The sequence below is a fragment of the Aedes albopictus genome, chromosome 1 (assembly GCF_035046485.1).
Source record: "Aedes albopictus strain Foshan chromosome 1, AalbF5, whole genome shotgun sequence".
NCBI classification, from domain to species: Eukaryota; Metazoa; Arthropoda; class Insecta; order Diptera; family Culicidae; genus Aedes; species Aedes albopictus.
Genome location: NC_085136.1, coordinates 159092981 through 159107873, shown reverse-complemented (window position 1 = coordinate 159107873; position 14893 = coordinate 159092981). Strand labels below are relative to the sequence as shown.

The 14893-nt window shown below is 41.7% G+C and overlaps 1 protein-coding gene across 6 annotated transcripts in view; it reads right to left on the bottom strand.

The window, feature by feature from the left end:
- The window catches only part of LOC109431392 (acetylcholine receptor subunit alpha-like), a 681325-nt gene that overhangs the window by 90997 nt on the left and 575435 nt on the right, over nt 1-14893 (bottom strand). The window lies entirely within an intron of this gene.

The window sequence follows — 14893 nt, the reverse complement described above, 5'->3', positions numbered from 1 at the left end:
ACAAGACCGATAGTGTTACCGAGCATCTACTTAGGAAGTGAGCAGATTGAGTTTTTGGAAAAAGTGAACAATTTAGGAGTTGTTTTTCAAAACAACCTTGAGTGGGATGATCATATTAATGCTCAATGTGGCAAAGTATATGCTGGCTTAAGAAGATTAAGACTTACAGCCAGTATGTTACCATGTAATGTTAAACTTATGCTATTCAAATCCTTGCTACTTCCTCATTTCATGTATGGCCTTGAACTGGTTATGAATGCATCTGCTAGAAGTTTGGACAGACTACGTGTTGCTTTGAATTGTTGTGTACGTTGGGTGTTCAACCTCAACAGATATTCTCATGTTACTCGTCTTCAATCGAAATTACTCGGATGTTCGTTTTATCAGTTCTTTAAATTACGTTCCTGCTTTATGGTCTTCAAAATAATAAATTGCACCTCTCCTCAATATTTGAAAGATAAGTTGCAGCCTTTTAGAAGCAATAGAAATAGAAACTTTGTGCTTCCTACACATGATACGTCTCATTATGGAGGAACCTTTTTCATACGTAGCGTCATATATTGGAATCAGCTTCCATCTTTGATCAAAAATATTAATTCGTCCAGGAGTTTTCGTCAGGAATGTACTGAATGGTTGAATGGGGGGAATCAGCAAATGTAATAAGTATATCAGCAGAAACTTTGTATTTAAGTTAGTTAAGTAGTTATTGAAACCTTCATATTTTCTTGCGAGTGTAGAAATTGAAAAGTATAAGCTTACTCTACATGTTTCAAAAAATAAATAAATAAATAAATAAATAAATATACCCTACCTCTCGGGTAACCTGGTGGAGGCCGACTCACTAAAACCTCAATCTCTCTATTCCGTACCTTCGCGGTACGTTCGTTGGGGATGACTTAGAGAACCGTACATGAGTACTCTCTTCGATAACACCGTTCAGCACTAAATTTTGTTATGGAATGAGAAAAAAAGAACAGGGTTTTTTTTCTTCTAAACCATAGGGGGAAAAATCTGCTCAACAAACACCCTAACAGGATGGTAAGGGTAGTGTGGGGTTTAGGCCGTCTTCTACAACAGTAATAAAAGCCAGGACTACTCTCTTCTAGACCCACTAAAACACATTCCTATGGTCGCCAAACCCTTCATCTCTCCGGAACCACCAAGAAGGCATTGCTTCAGAGAGGGGTTAGTGCACATCGCACCCTCAAGCCTGCAACAACGAACATTGATGACTCGCTTTGGAGAGTCCATCACGGTAGCATGCTGGCGCTTAGCCACTTTCCCGAGTGGCCTTACCACTCCCTTTGTCCTCGGAAGGCGGGCAGGGTCAACCCCGACTGCGCCCAACTGCGTGTCAGATATCAAGAACTGATACCCACGTGCTACCAGATCTGACCTGCTGAAGGCAAGGGTATCACTACCCTTCAGGCCCTATCAGCTGCACCAGAAGGTTGTTGACAGCAGGGTCTCCATCTGCCTCGACCTTTGCCGGGGACCTCTTTCCAACTGCGGGCTTGGATCCAACCCAGTAGACCGACGCCACGACAGCACCACTACCGGGATTTCCTCTCCGCGGCCACTTAATCGCTGTAAGGGTCGGTCTCGACCGCAGGGCACCGGTATGACCTACGAAGCCGACTCCGAACCCCTGGACCACCTTGTACTTCATCTGAACTAGCCATTCTCCGAGTCTACACGCCACCTCCTCTGTAGCTCCCAGACGTGGGTGATAGCCGTTGAAACGGCGTTTCAGCCAAACTCATCCCTACACATCCTCTGGATCAAATTGTCCGGAGTTGTATCCTCCCCGTATGTGGCAAGCATGCGGTCACGCATTGTGCGAAAACGCGCACACACGAAAAAACGTGTTCCGCCGTTTCCTCTAAACCATTGCACACTGGGCATTCGGGAGAATCCGCATGCCCGAAACGGTGTAGATACTGTCGGAAGCAACCATGACCTGTAAGGACCTGTGTCAGGTGGAATGTAACTTCCCCATGGCGCCTATTAATCCAACTATCTACTCTCAACCTCAACCTATTGGTCCACCTTCCTTTGGTGGAACTATCCCAAGCGCGCTGCCATTTGACCATAGAGGCCATCCTGGCAGTCCTGCGTATGCCTCTTGTGCCGCGCATTTCGAAGCACTCCATGTCCTCACTGATAAGGATGCCGATAGGCACCATACCAGTAATGACACAGAGATCGTCGTGTGACACGGTACGGTACGCGCTCGCAACCCTCAAGCACATAAGCCTGTAAGTTCTTTCCAGCTTCCGTCGGTAGCATTCAGTACTTAGCGCGGTGCCCCACGCCGGGCCGCCATACTTAAGTATGGACGTAACAACACTAGCCAGAAGGTTGCGCTTGCTGGCGTACACCGCAGAGCTATTGGACATAATCCGGGACAGTGCCGCAATAGCTGTGGAGGCTCTTTAACTGGCATAATTGGCGTGGGTACCGAAGGTAAGCTTATCGTCGATCATCACGCCCAAGTGTTTGACGGAGCGCTTTGACTGGATAGTGCACTCTCCTACACTGATCTCCGTCTGCTTCTCCGACTTCCGGTTGTTAACAACCGTCACCTCTGTCTTGTGGAGAGCCAGCTCCAGTTTCCTGGACCGCATCCACGCCTCCACAACCTTGATCGAGTGTTCGGTATTCAACTTAACCTCCTCGATCGTTTCACCGTAGACTTCGAGCGTAATGTCATCGGCAAATCCGACAATCTTCACTCCCACTGGGTACTCTAACCTCAACACCTCGTCGTACATGAGATTCCGTAACACCGGACCCAGGATGGATCCTTGCACCAACATGAAAGCCCTTCCGACCCACCTCCGTGTCGTAAACTAGTTCTCGATTATGAAAATAACTTAAGAGAATCTTGTACAGGTACCCCGGTATCCCCAGATGCAAGAACGCATCGGCAATAGCAGACCAGCTGGCGCTATTAAACGCATTCCTTACATCCAGAGTCACTACCGCACAGAAGCGAATTCCCCTCCTCTTAGGCTTGAGTGCTTTCTCGGCGGTTTTTGTAACCGACAAGATAGCATCTACGGTAGACCTCCTCTTCCGGAAACCGTACTGGTTGCTCGAAAGACCATTTTTGCCCTCGGTGAACCTCAACATTCTATTGAGGATGATCATTTCGAGCACCTTCCCCGCGGTGTCAATCAAGCATATTGGTATATATGCCGACGGGTCTCCGGGTGGTTTCTCCGTCTTTGGCAATAGTATCAGGCTCTGCCTCTTCCAAGCTTCTGGGAAAACTCCTTCGTCCAGGCATTTCTGCATAGCAGACCTGAACATCTCGGGAGCCTCTGCAATAGCTACTTTTAAGGCCAGGTTCGGAACTCCGTCCGGACCTGAGGCCTTACCTACGCTAAAGGACTTAGATATCCCCGCAAGTTCCACATCGGTGACCCTCTCCTCATCGCAAGCCCCAGTCCCCGGCTGTCCTACGAAAGGAGGCCAAGGACTAGGATCATGACGCGGAAAAATCCCTCCGATGATCCCTCTAACATCTCAGGAGATTGCTCTGTAGGAGTCATCACACCTCTTGTGTTGGCCATAACGATCATGTAGGCGTCACCCTACGGGTTCGCATCGGCACTTTGATAGAGACCCTCAAACCGGCAATTGGTCTGAAAAGCTTCATTTGTCATTGTTACAGAAACGAAAACGGGCTAAACCAAATACAAATACACAGATGCTGCACTGTATGACAATCGTGCTGACAGGGGAACACCGGTGGTAATAGCGGATGACTTCCATGCCTGAGCGTGGAATGGGAAGCCGTTTTACGAACCAGCGGGGTCAGGCCCTGCTAGATGCACTGGCTATGCTAGGTGTTGATCTGGCTGATATCGATACCAAAAGTAACTTTAGTCGGAACTGAGCGGAGCCGATCATCGACGTCACCGTTTGCAGTCTTGGCCCAATAAGTAGCTCCAATTGGAAGGTAGACAATGGCTACACTCACAGCGATCACCTGACAGTTCGCCACCGTATCGACTACAACAACAGCAGTCAGCGGGTAGAGGACTAGGCCAAGACAAAGACCTCGTAGTTGTAAAAATTTAGGGAGGCGCTCCGTCATGAGTAAAACCAACTCAGTTTAAGCGGAGACTAGCTGGTAGCGGTGCTCTCACGCCCGTGCACAACCGGCTTACTGATGGACTCAAGCGATGCGGACCTACGGGCTAGGCGGGGAATGCAGTAAGCATGAATTGACAAACAGCGAAACGAACGGCGGGTGGTGTTCGCTGCTGCCGAAGTCGCTCTGAAGACCGAGATACCTAATGGCAAGCAAAAAGGCCTGCTTTGAGGGTCTCTATCAAAGTTCCAATGCAAATCCGTGCGGTGGTGGAGGTGCCCCCTACAGAGCAGCCTCCAGAGATGTCGGACAGGATCATCAAGGGGCTTTTTCCACGTCCTTGGCTTCTTTTCGAAGGACAGCTGGTGACTGGAGCTAGCGATGAGGATAGGGTCACCGATGAGGAACTTAATGGGATAGCATAGCCCCTTGGCGTGGGTAAGACCCCAGGTCCTAACGGCGAGACGAACTTAGCCTTAAAAGCAGCTATTGCAGAGGCTCCCGGCCATGCTGAAATGCCTGGACGAGGGAATTTTCCCAGAGGTTTGGAAGCAGCAGAGCCTGGTTCTACCCAAGCAACACACATGTTATAATAGAGTTACGACAGCGCAAGTTTTGGTTGTATAGAAGTTTATTTTACGTAATTCTAACATTGTGTTGAAATAACGCAAAATAAACTTCTATACAACCAAAACTTGCGCTGTCGGAACTTTTATATAACATGTGTGTTGCTTGGGTATTGTCAAAGACCGGGAGGTACTCGTCCCCAGGTGGTACTCAAAGTCCCCAGGTGGTACTCGTCAGCATATAGACCAATATGCCTCATTGACATGGCAGGGAAAGTGCACGAAAAGATTATTCTCAACAAAATACTGAACCACGCTGAGAGTGTAGCATCCAGGTCAGCTTCTGGAAGGGGAGGTCGACCATAAACGCTATCTTGTTGGTTACAAAAACCGCCAAGATAGCGCTCCAGCGTAAGGAGGCGTGGTAGGAGGTGAGTATAAATGAGTGTAACTTACTTTGGTATGCGTACGCGACCTTTACTTACTACAATGTAAAGCTCGTCATGATAGCATATGCTTCTGAATTGAGATAGGAGTAAGTGAGTATTCCCTCTACTGGAAGTCGGTCGCGCACAAGATGGCTGTTTGCGGTTGAAGAGGACCTCAGAGCAGGGATGGCATACCGCACTGAAAATGTGCACAGTGCAGCTGCTTTTCATATTAAACCCTCGAAACTTGCACACACACTGAGGGGCATGCTGCTTAATCCTCGGGTAATCGCGCTGTTGTAATTTGTACAACACGTTGAAAAAATCTCGTTTTTTGTATTCAGCATTGGCGTGATTCTGACGATGCATCGCGATGGTGCCCAACCGCTTGATTGACAGAAGGTTAAGAGCACACAAAGCTCAGAGAAACTGGAAGCGATTGGCACAGGACCGAATCAAGTGGAAAAGGATTCTTCGTTCGGTGTAGATACAACGAAGTACGATTCAGTAAGAAGTACGATGAAGGCTGAGAGATCCTACATTGCTAGCCAGTCAACTGGTCGTAAACTACGAACAACTTTAGGGAAGATCGGGTAAACAACTCCGGTGGGAACTTTGATCGTAGGTTGACAGAGAATAGGGGTTTTTTTTCTGCAAACCAGAGCGTTTGTTTTTCTAGAGGAGCGACTTACAAGAGTATCTGTTCCTCATGTTAGGCCGTCTGATAGACGTCCGAGTTCCAGGGAAAAACTGAAAGCTCAACTGTGCACCATGGCCTTCTTGAAAGTAGGGGGTTGATGTTCGGCCCTACGAGCCAGCCGAGGGATTCCACGGAGGCACGCAAGTCGATCCTGAGCGACCATTTCAAAAATATCTGAAACTTTGCACAGTTTTTCAATTTCATCTAAAACGTCATTTTTCGATATCAAATCTTCATATAGAGTCACGTCTAACTTTTCAAAAGGGTGTATGTGAAAATGGTTGAAAAATATTCAAAAAGCTGCACAGCAAAAACGGTTCGTTCGATTGTTATGATTTTTTCAGCAAAGTTAGATAACTTAATGGGGATTGCTAAGAAAATATACACTGTAAAAAAATTTGTTTTTTGCATTAAAAAAATATCATTTTTGTCACACAAACTCAAATATCTCAAAACCCTATCTTTTTACCAACGTCATTTTTTCAGGGAAAACGGTCCATTATATTAGCTATCTACCATAAAAATTTGGTGATGGTAAACTAATAAACAAAAAAGTTATGATATTTCAATTATTTCACAATTTTTACATTTAGTAAAAAAAATATGTTTTTTTTACCGTGTACATCATTCAGAGAATCGCATTATGATGCTGATTTTATTGTTAAGGCTACCGCATGAATTAAACAAGTTATTTTCATGATATTTTTATTTAATTATTCATAACTATTATAGCATCTATTAGAAACTTAGACGCGATCCAGTGTAGTGATCAAAAGTATTGATAGTGTCATTATTTTTATTGTACGTGACTGGCGAAAAATTCTGTTAATAGGGTTAAAACCTGTTGATAATAAGAAACATAAGTAATATTATTTTTAAGATAAAAGCTGCAAAACAAAAGTTTTATATAGACGAATGCGTCTAGTTTGCCTGCAAAAAACTTACCTCTTAGATAATAGATTTTATGATGGAGAGAAAGCGAGTAACTGCAACACCAACAAATACATAATAGGTGCATACCACGACAATGCTCTAGACGTCTAGTTTACCTGCAAAAATTTACCTATCAGAGAATAGAATCATAAATATCGGGAGGAAGCGAGTAACTTCAACAACAACAAATGCATGATAGGTACCATGACAATGCTCACGAAAAAGCAAAAAATTACTACCGCTATGGTTATTGAGGATTGTAAAGTAAAAGTTTTCTTCAGTCAAGTAAACGACACCAAACTAGTCAGTAAAAACTTGAAAGTGATTTTGTTTATTAAAATCTAACGAACAACATAGTAGTAGAAAAATTATTGATTTTGTCGATGCTGCCAAGTTCGTGGTCTATTCAAGATGCCATTGATGAGTTCGAAACCAATAGATATACAGTAAAAGAGGCAAAACTATTTAAGAATAACTGTCTTTCAACCAAAAATACTAGGTCTAGTAATGCGTTAACAGACGAGGCAAAAGAAATAGTAGTTCAATATTTTGAAGATGATGAAGTAAGTCGAGCTATGCCTGGCCAGAAAGATTATGTATCAGTAAAACAAGATGGAAAGCGTCAAGCAATCCAAAAACGATTAATGATGACGACATTGAAAGAAGCTTACACACGCTTCAAGGAAATTCACAATAATATTAAAGTAGGTTTTTCCTCATTTGCAAGCCTTCGGCCAAGGCAATGCAAGCTTCTTTCCAATTCAGGAACACATAATGTTTGTGTGTGCACAACCCATGTGAATATTAACCTTATTTTACATAGTTTGAAAAGATTAAATTTAACAAAGGATATTAAAATGTTAACTGGTAGTCTTTTGTGTGAAAATACAACATCAAATTGCTATCTACGATCATGTTCGGATTGTCCAGATTCTTCATTATTGGAAAATACTTTATTCGGTGAGTTTGAAGAAAAATATATTGATCAGTTATCATTTGAGCAATGGGATAGGTGTGACCTAGAAACAATTGTAAAACCTGTAGATGAGTTTGTGTCATATTTTTGCTTGAAATTAGAAAGTTTAATCCCTCACGATTTCATTAAAACAGAGCAATCCAGCTTTTTAAAAAATACGAAAAATACGTTACAAAATGGTGAATTTTTAGTCATTTGTGATTTTTCTGAAAATTACAGTTTTGTATTGCAAGATGAAGTTCAGTCCCATCACTGGAACGTGCAACAAGCTACAATTCATCCATTCGTTATTTATTTTAATGGAAGTTCGCAAATTGAACACTTTAGTTTCATTGTAATTTCCGAAGATTTAAGGCACGATTCAATATCCGTAAACTTGTTCATTGCCAAAATGATTAACTTTTTACGCGTTGATAAACATAAAGAAGTCAAAAAGATATATTTTATGTCTGATGGAGCAGCGTCGCAGTACAAAAACCGTAAGAATTTTTCGAGCCTATGTCAATTTAAATCAATGTACGGAATTGATGCAGAATGGCATTTTTTTGCTACGTCACATGGCAAAGGTCCTTGTGATGCTATTGGAGGAACAATAAAGCGCATGGCCACAAGAGCAAGTTTAGCCAAAGAACGTGAGCATCCAATTAAAACTGCGAAAGAACTTTTTGAATGGGCGAATCGTAGAAAAGAAGAAGATTTAACCAAATTATCATTTTGTTTTACTACTACGGAAGAGTACGAAATAAAGGCTTCAGAGCTCAGCGAGCAATATAATAACGCGAAAACGATCCAAGGAACCCAAAAATTCCATTGTTTCATTCCATTGTCAGAAAATAAAATTAAAGCAAAACTATACTCAAACTGTTCTGACAATAATGCCAAAGTGTTCGATATTGTAAAAAAATAAATAAAATCAAATAAAAAATAAGTAAAACTGTTTTCATGATCTCATAACCCATAATAAAATCCAAACCCAAAACTCTTAGCCCTCTCTTACCCCTATTGTGTCAAATCTATGATTATTGTTGTGTAATTTGAGAATTCATTTATATGTATAAATATTATATGTATATATATTATATGTATATATATTACATGTATATACATATAATATAAATACATATAATATTTATACATATAATATACATAATACAAATGAATACACAAATATTGAATATCGTAAAAACAACTTGTTTAACTCCCGCAAGACCCTTAACAAAAAAAACAGCACCAAACTGTGATTCTCGAAATAATTTACACGGTAAAAAAAATTTTTTCTACTAAATGTAAAAAATTGTGAAATGTTTGAAATGTCATAACTTTTTTGTTTATTAGTTTACCATCACCAAATTTTTATGGTAGATAGCTAATATAACGGACCATTTTCCCTAAAAAAATGACGTTGGTAAAAAGATAGGGTTTTGAGATATTTAAGTTTTTGTGACAAAAATTATATTTTTTAATGCAAAAAACATATTTTTTTACAGTGTATATTTTTTTAGTAATCACCATTTAGTTATCTAACTTTGCTGAAAAAATCATAACAATCGAACGAACCGTTTTTGCTGTGCAGCTTTTTGAATATTTTTCAACCATTTTCATATACACCCTTTTGAAAAGTTAGTCGTGACTCAACATGAAGATATGATATCGAAAAATGGTGATTTAGATGGAACTGAAAAACTGTGCAAAGTTTCAGCTCAATAGAAAATCATGAATTAAAAAAAGTCCTAAATTTTGATGCTGTTGCTTGGAATCGCTCTAATTTCATTGACATGATTCGAGAAAAAAGATGGAACAATAAGTTATGGTATAGAAAATGTTTTCAAAAATGGATAAACGTATTGTAACAGGTTAAAATTGTAATAAGTTTTGTAACGTTTTTTTTATTGGTTCAATAATAAAAAAAAAAAAAAAGGCCTCCGTCTGGGTAGACTTCGTAACCATTGGTTTCGCCGGTTCTGCCGCTGCTGCAGTTTTCACGAGTCTCTTGTGATCTTTCTTGGCATCGTCCATCGACTTGTGAAGTCACAACAGGGCCGTTTCAAGGTCCTTGCTTATGTTGGGCTTCGTCAAGCCCCGGGACTGTAATTCCTGTTGCCTCACTGATTTTGCCTCTGTCTGTTCTGCAATTTTTGGACACCACTATACCGGTTGGCTTCCTTTCCTGAGTAGAGATTGCCTTATATCGCATACACAGCTTAGGGTTCCGACTAGATCGTCGCTAGACAGATCATCGGTGTTAGCCTCCGTGAGCAATCGCTCCGCAAATGCCGGCTTATCGTATCGCGAGGTCAGTCATCCCCGATGGCTGTCAATGACCCTCATCTATGGCCGTTTTGTCACTTATACGCACAGTGACACAGTTATCCATCGTTATCCACAGTTATCCATCATCGTCTCCAGTATGAGCTAGGGTTTAGACCCAGGTTCCAGAAGGTCAAATCAATGATAGATACCACGCTTGGGAATGTGGCCTTCTGCGCCGCCCTATTCCCTTGATTTCACGACTTGTATGTCAATCCGAAAAAAAGTAAGCGGGTAATGATTGTGGAAGTGCCCATAGAATATCAAGCTGAAAAGCAGGCTTTAATATCCACACGCTTCTGAAAACCTCCTTATAATCGAGTCATCGATCTTTATGTGAACCTTTCTAACAGGTAGATAATTATTAATTCATGTGACCTTCGGCCTTCCTAAATCAATCTTTCGTCCCTAAAAAAAGGATAAAGGTATCCTTTCGCAAGATACCACCTAGCTCCACTTCTCCACGGAGCCCACACCCATCAATCGTGGTAACGATTTCTTCAATTACCGATACTTATTATAAAACAGCGCTTATTAGCTATTAAGAGTACGGACTTCCCCTTCCGACTGGCAGAACCCAAAGTTTCCCCGGCTATTGGAAAAGCATCATCAGCGCCATCAGCATAATCGTTACCCCCGCCACCAGCCGTGAGGTCCTGTCTGTATCGTATAGTCCCGTTTAGCCCACAGATCAGTGCCGATGGCGGTAAGTGGCTGCTCCAACCTGCTCGTCGTCCCCGACTACGACGTCAACAACTGAACCGTATCACAACAACAACGCAACGGCAGCACAGCCCCCACGACGGTCCTTCGGATGGCGATGATGCTCAGTAATGCGATGCCCCCTCGATGAGGCGCAATCTCGTAAATTATTTAATTATAATTGAACTTCCCGCCACCGACGCGCCGTGCCGTTCGTTTTGCATCAACGAAACTCTCTAGTCTATCCCCCGTTGACTGGAGAGCTTTGTTGCGCGTCAGTAGGTATCACGCGCGTGACAAGGCGTTTGATACAGAGAAATTTCCGCCAGGGAAAAGAGTTGTGCCGGGCACCAAGTGGTTGATGACGATGATGATGATGATGATGGTGTCAACGTTTCATCAACCGCTTTCATCACCCGATGTTTTAATTTGTGGCTTCGTAGCAGCGCGCCAAGTGTTAATTATTGAGCAATGAGCTCATGGACGCCACTTTCAGAGGTGGACAAAATGTTTAGGATAAGTTAAATTTGATTTCCTTCAGGAAATATTCAACAAGTTGTAATGTGTACGATGGACGACGATAGCTTCGAGGTGGTGGAGGAATTCGTCTACCTCGGATCCTTACTGACGGCTGATAACAATGCTAGCCGTGAAATATGAAGGCTCATCATCAGAGGAAGTCGTGCCTCCTATGGGCTCCAGAAGAAGCTGCGGTCTGAAAAGATTCACCTACGCACCAAGCGCACCATATACAAGACGCTGATAATACCGGTGCTCTTCTACGGACACGATACATGGTCCATGCTGGAGGAGGACCTGCAAGCATTCGGAGTTTTTGAGCGACGCATGCTAAGGACGATCTTCGGTGGTGTGTAGTTAGGAGAATGGTGTGTGGCGGAGAAGGATGAACCACGAGCTCACTGCACTTTACAGCGCATCCAGAAGGAGGCCAAAGGCGAAAGGATACGATGGACAAAGCATGTTGCAAGAATGCCGGACAACAATCCTACAAAGTTGGTGTTCAAAATATTCCATGGATTCATTCGAAAATTTTCTTCAGGAATTTGTTTAGAAATTAAATTTCTCAAAGAATCCTTTCAAAACATCTTGCATGATTTACTTCTGAAATTCCTCTATTTTTTCCAAAAATATATTTATTAATTTGAGCAGAAATTCCTCCAGGAATTCTTTCAATAATTTTTTTTTTTTTCAAGAGGTTTTACCGCAATGCGGCATTCGCCTCTAACTTTCAATAATTTGTTCAGAGATTGCTTCCCAAACTTTTTTAGAGATTTATTCAGAAATTTCTCCAGAAATTCCTTTAATAAAACTTTCAGCGATACTTTCAGAAACTATTCCAGATCTTCTCAAAAAATGTTGAAAAATTACACCAAAAAATTGTACTGAGCAGTGCTTGAATTGGAGTGAATATGAATGATACGACTATTCCTCATCGGTCGGTTGGCTGGTGAAGCATACTGACTGGAAACTATTATTTCTCACTTGCTGCGGTGAGGCTGAAGATGCGTAAATGATTCAGCGGATTTAGTTTTTGCTCAAGCTTGTAAAAACAATCAATTTGTCTATAAGAAAATGATGGACGTGACTATTATAATCGATTTAATGGGGCACGTTCGGAGTAGTACTAGATTTGAAGTAATGAGCTGAATTTTTGTATGGTGAGAAGGTCAATTCTCCGTTTCTGCAAAGAAATAATGCAAAAAGCGTGGGTATTATGATTCCTTGCCTAATTTGATACTGTTTGAGCAAAACTTTAGATAACTATGTTGTTTATGTTGCAAGAAATGGAGAAAACAACAACCCTGTTGCCCAAAGTTTTGCTCAAACAGCATCAAATTAGGCAAAGAATCATAATATCCACGCTTTTTGCACCATTTCATTGCAGAAACGGATAATTGACCTTCTCACCATACAAAAATTCAGCTCATTACTACAAATCTAGTACTTCACCGATCTGTCCTATTCGAGTTTATGTTATTTGCACTGTAAAAAAGAGATAAAAATCAAGTACATATATTCATTGCCGTATACACCGGCGAAGAGAAAGATTCAGAGAGCCGTACGGCGCTGAATCATCGTTCCTAATTCTCACTCATAATTTTTATTGCTCCCGCTCCCACTTGCTTCAGAAGCATGTTAGCCAATGAAGGCGTATCGCTATTGCTTTGGGTTGAAAAGCGCCGGTCAAAGAAGAGCAAATTTTGATTCGTCTGAGGTAAAACGCTTCAATTTTCAAGCGCTGGTACTGGGGTTACTTTGGAAAGTCTTTCAAGGATTTCCCACAGAAACTTCCAATTTCTACAGAAATTTAACTATGGATTTCTCCAGAAGTTTCACAAATAGTCGTGTAAGAATGTTGTGCATGAGTTTTTGCAAAAAATCCTCCAGGGACTACTTTAGAAAATCCTATTTTTTCGAGAGTTTTCTATTTTTTTCCGAAAAATCTTTCGGAAATTCCTTTAAGCATTCTCTCAAACTCATTCCAAAACTTTCTCCGGGGTTTGCCTACGAAATTGCTCCAGCTATTTTTTTTTAAATCTGAATTTCTGCCAGAAAATCTTCCTGGGATTACTTTGAAGTTTCTACAGGGACTCTAAAAAAAATGTGAGATCCACCTGGGAATTATCTGCAGGGATTCCTATAGAAACTGCCCTAAGGGTTCCTTCACAAATTTTTCGAGGGATCCTTCCAGAAAACCTCACATGGTTTTTATTATAAATTCTACTAATAATTTCTTCAAATATATCTCCAGATTTTCTTTCAAAGATTTCTTTATAAATTTCTCGAAGGATTGCTTTGAAAAAACTTCCGCAGGTTTTTCGATAATTCTTTCAAGAACCCATGCTGCACTTCATCCTAGGATTCTTCAAGAAATTCATTCTGGGACTCCTTCTGAAACTCATCCAAAAAACCCTAGAAAAAATCTGTCAGAAATTCTTTCACAAAATCTTATAGGGATTCCTTTGGGATTGAGAATGCCCTCTAGAAATTTCTCCAAGAACTTTTGAAGAAAGTCTTGCACGGATAGCTTCCAAAAATATTGCAAGGATTACTTTAGAAAATACTTCAAAAATTACTTTTAAAAAAACTTAAAAAAGCTTGTTTCAGAAATACATCTACGATTTATTTCATACAGATTCGTGGAAGTCATACCGTTCGTGGAAGTCTTATCCCAAAAGTGGACATTAGTGCTTCTCATCCCGTAGTCGACCTGGAACCTCTCAACAAAAAAATCCAAGATCTCACCATCTCGATCGAGCTACTTCAGAAGGAGCTACAAATCCTCCGTGCCACCAGCAAGAAACAAATCGATCAGCTACGCGACAGCTTCAGGAACTCCGATCGAGCAGAAGAAAGACGTTCAACCCAAACCAAATTAGTTGAGGAGCTAGGGAAGAAACTAGAAGTGATTGAGTCAGGTGCCAAGTTAGCTAATACCTGCTCTCAAATCGCCAATAGTAATCGAATCGCGCTGAACAAAATTCCGCAACGCGAAGGTGAAAACGTCCGTCACCTAGTAGGAAACTTTCTGCACTTCCTAGGGATTCCGCACGTCAAATCTAACGTTTTGAATTGTTTTCGCCTCCCTGTAAAACCGTCAAAGTGGACTGACCGCACACTTACGCCCACCATCATCGTGATTTTCGACAGCAGGGAAGCGAAGGACATAGTATTGCGCCACTACTTTGAAAAGCATAAACACGCAACGCTACGCAATTTGAAATCCGACCTCCCACTTGAATATCGCTTCACAGCGAATGAGGTACTCTCCATCGACGTGTTTCGCACGCGTAACCTGGCCCTTCGCCTAAAGCTAAGAGGATTACTCCAGTCCGTATACGTTAGAAACAACACAGTATCTGTTCGGATTGCGGGACAAAAACGATACGTACGAGTTGAAAGCACAGACCACCTGCTACAGCTTACCGGGACCCTACCGCAACCTGACGAATCCTCTGTTTTCTTCGATGCAATTGCTGACGTTTCGATCGCGCAATAAACATCGTGTACAAGCCCGACATAAGCAGCAGCAACATCAACGACAATGACCAATTTCTCAAATCTCCGAATCGGGCATCTTAACGTTCGAGGGCTCGAACGTCACATCGACGGCTTGAAACTTTTGCTTGACGGTAACCAGTATCATTTTTTCACCAT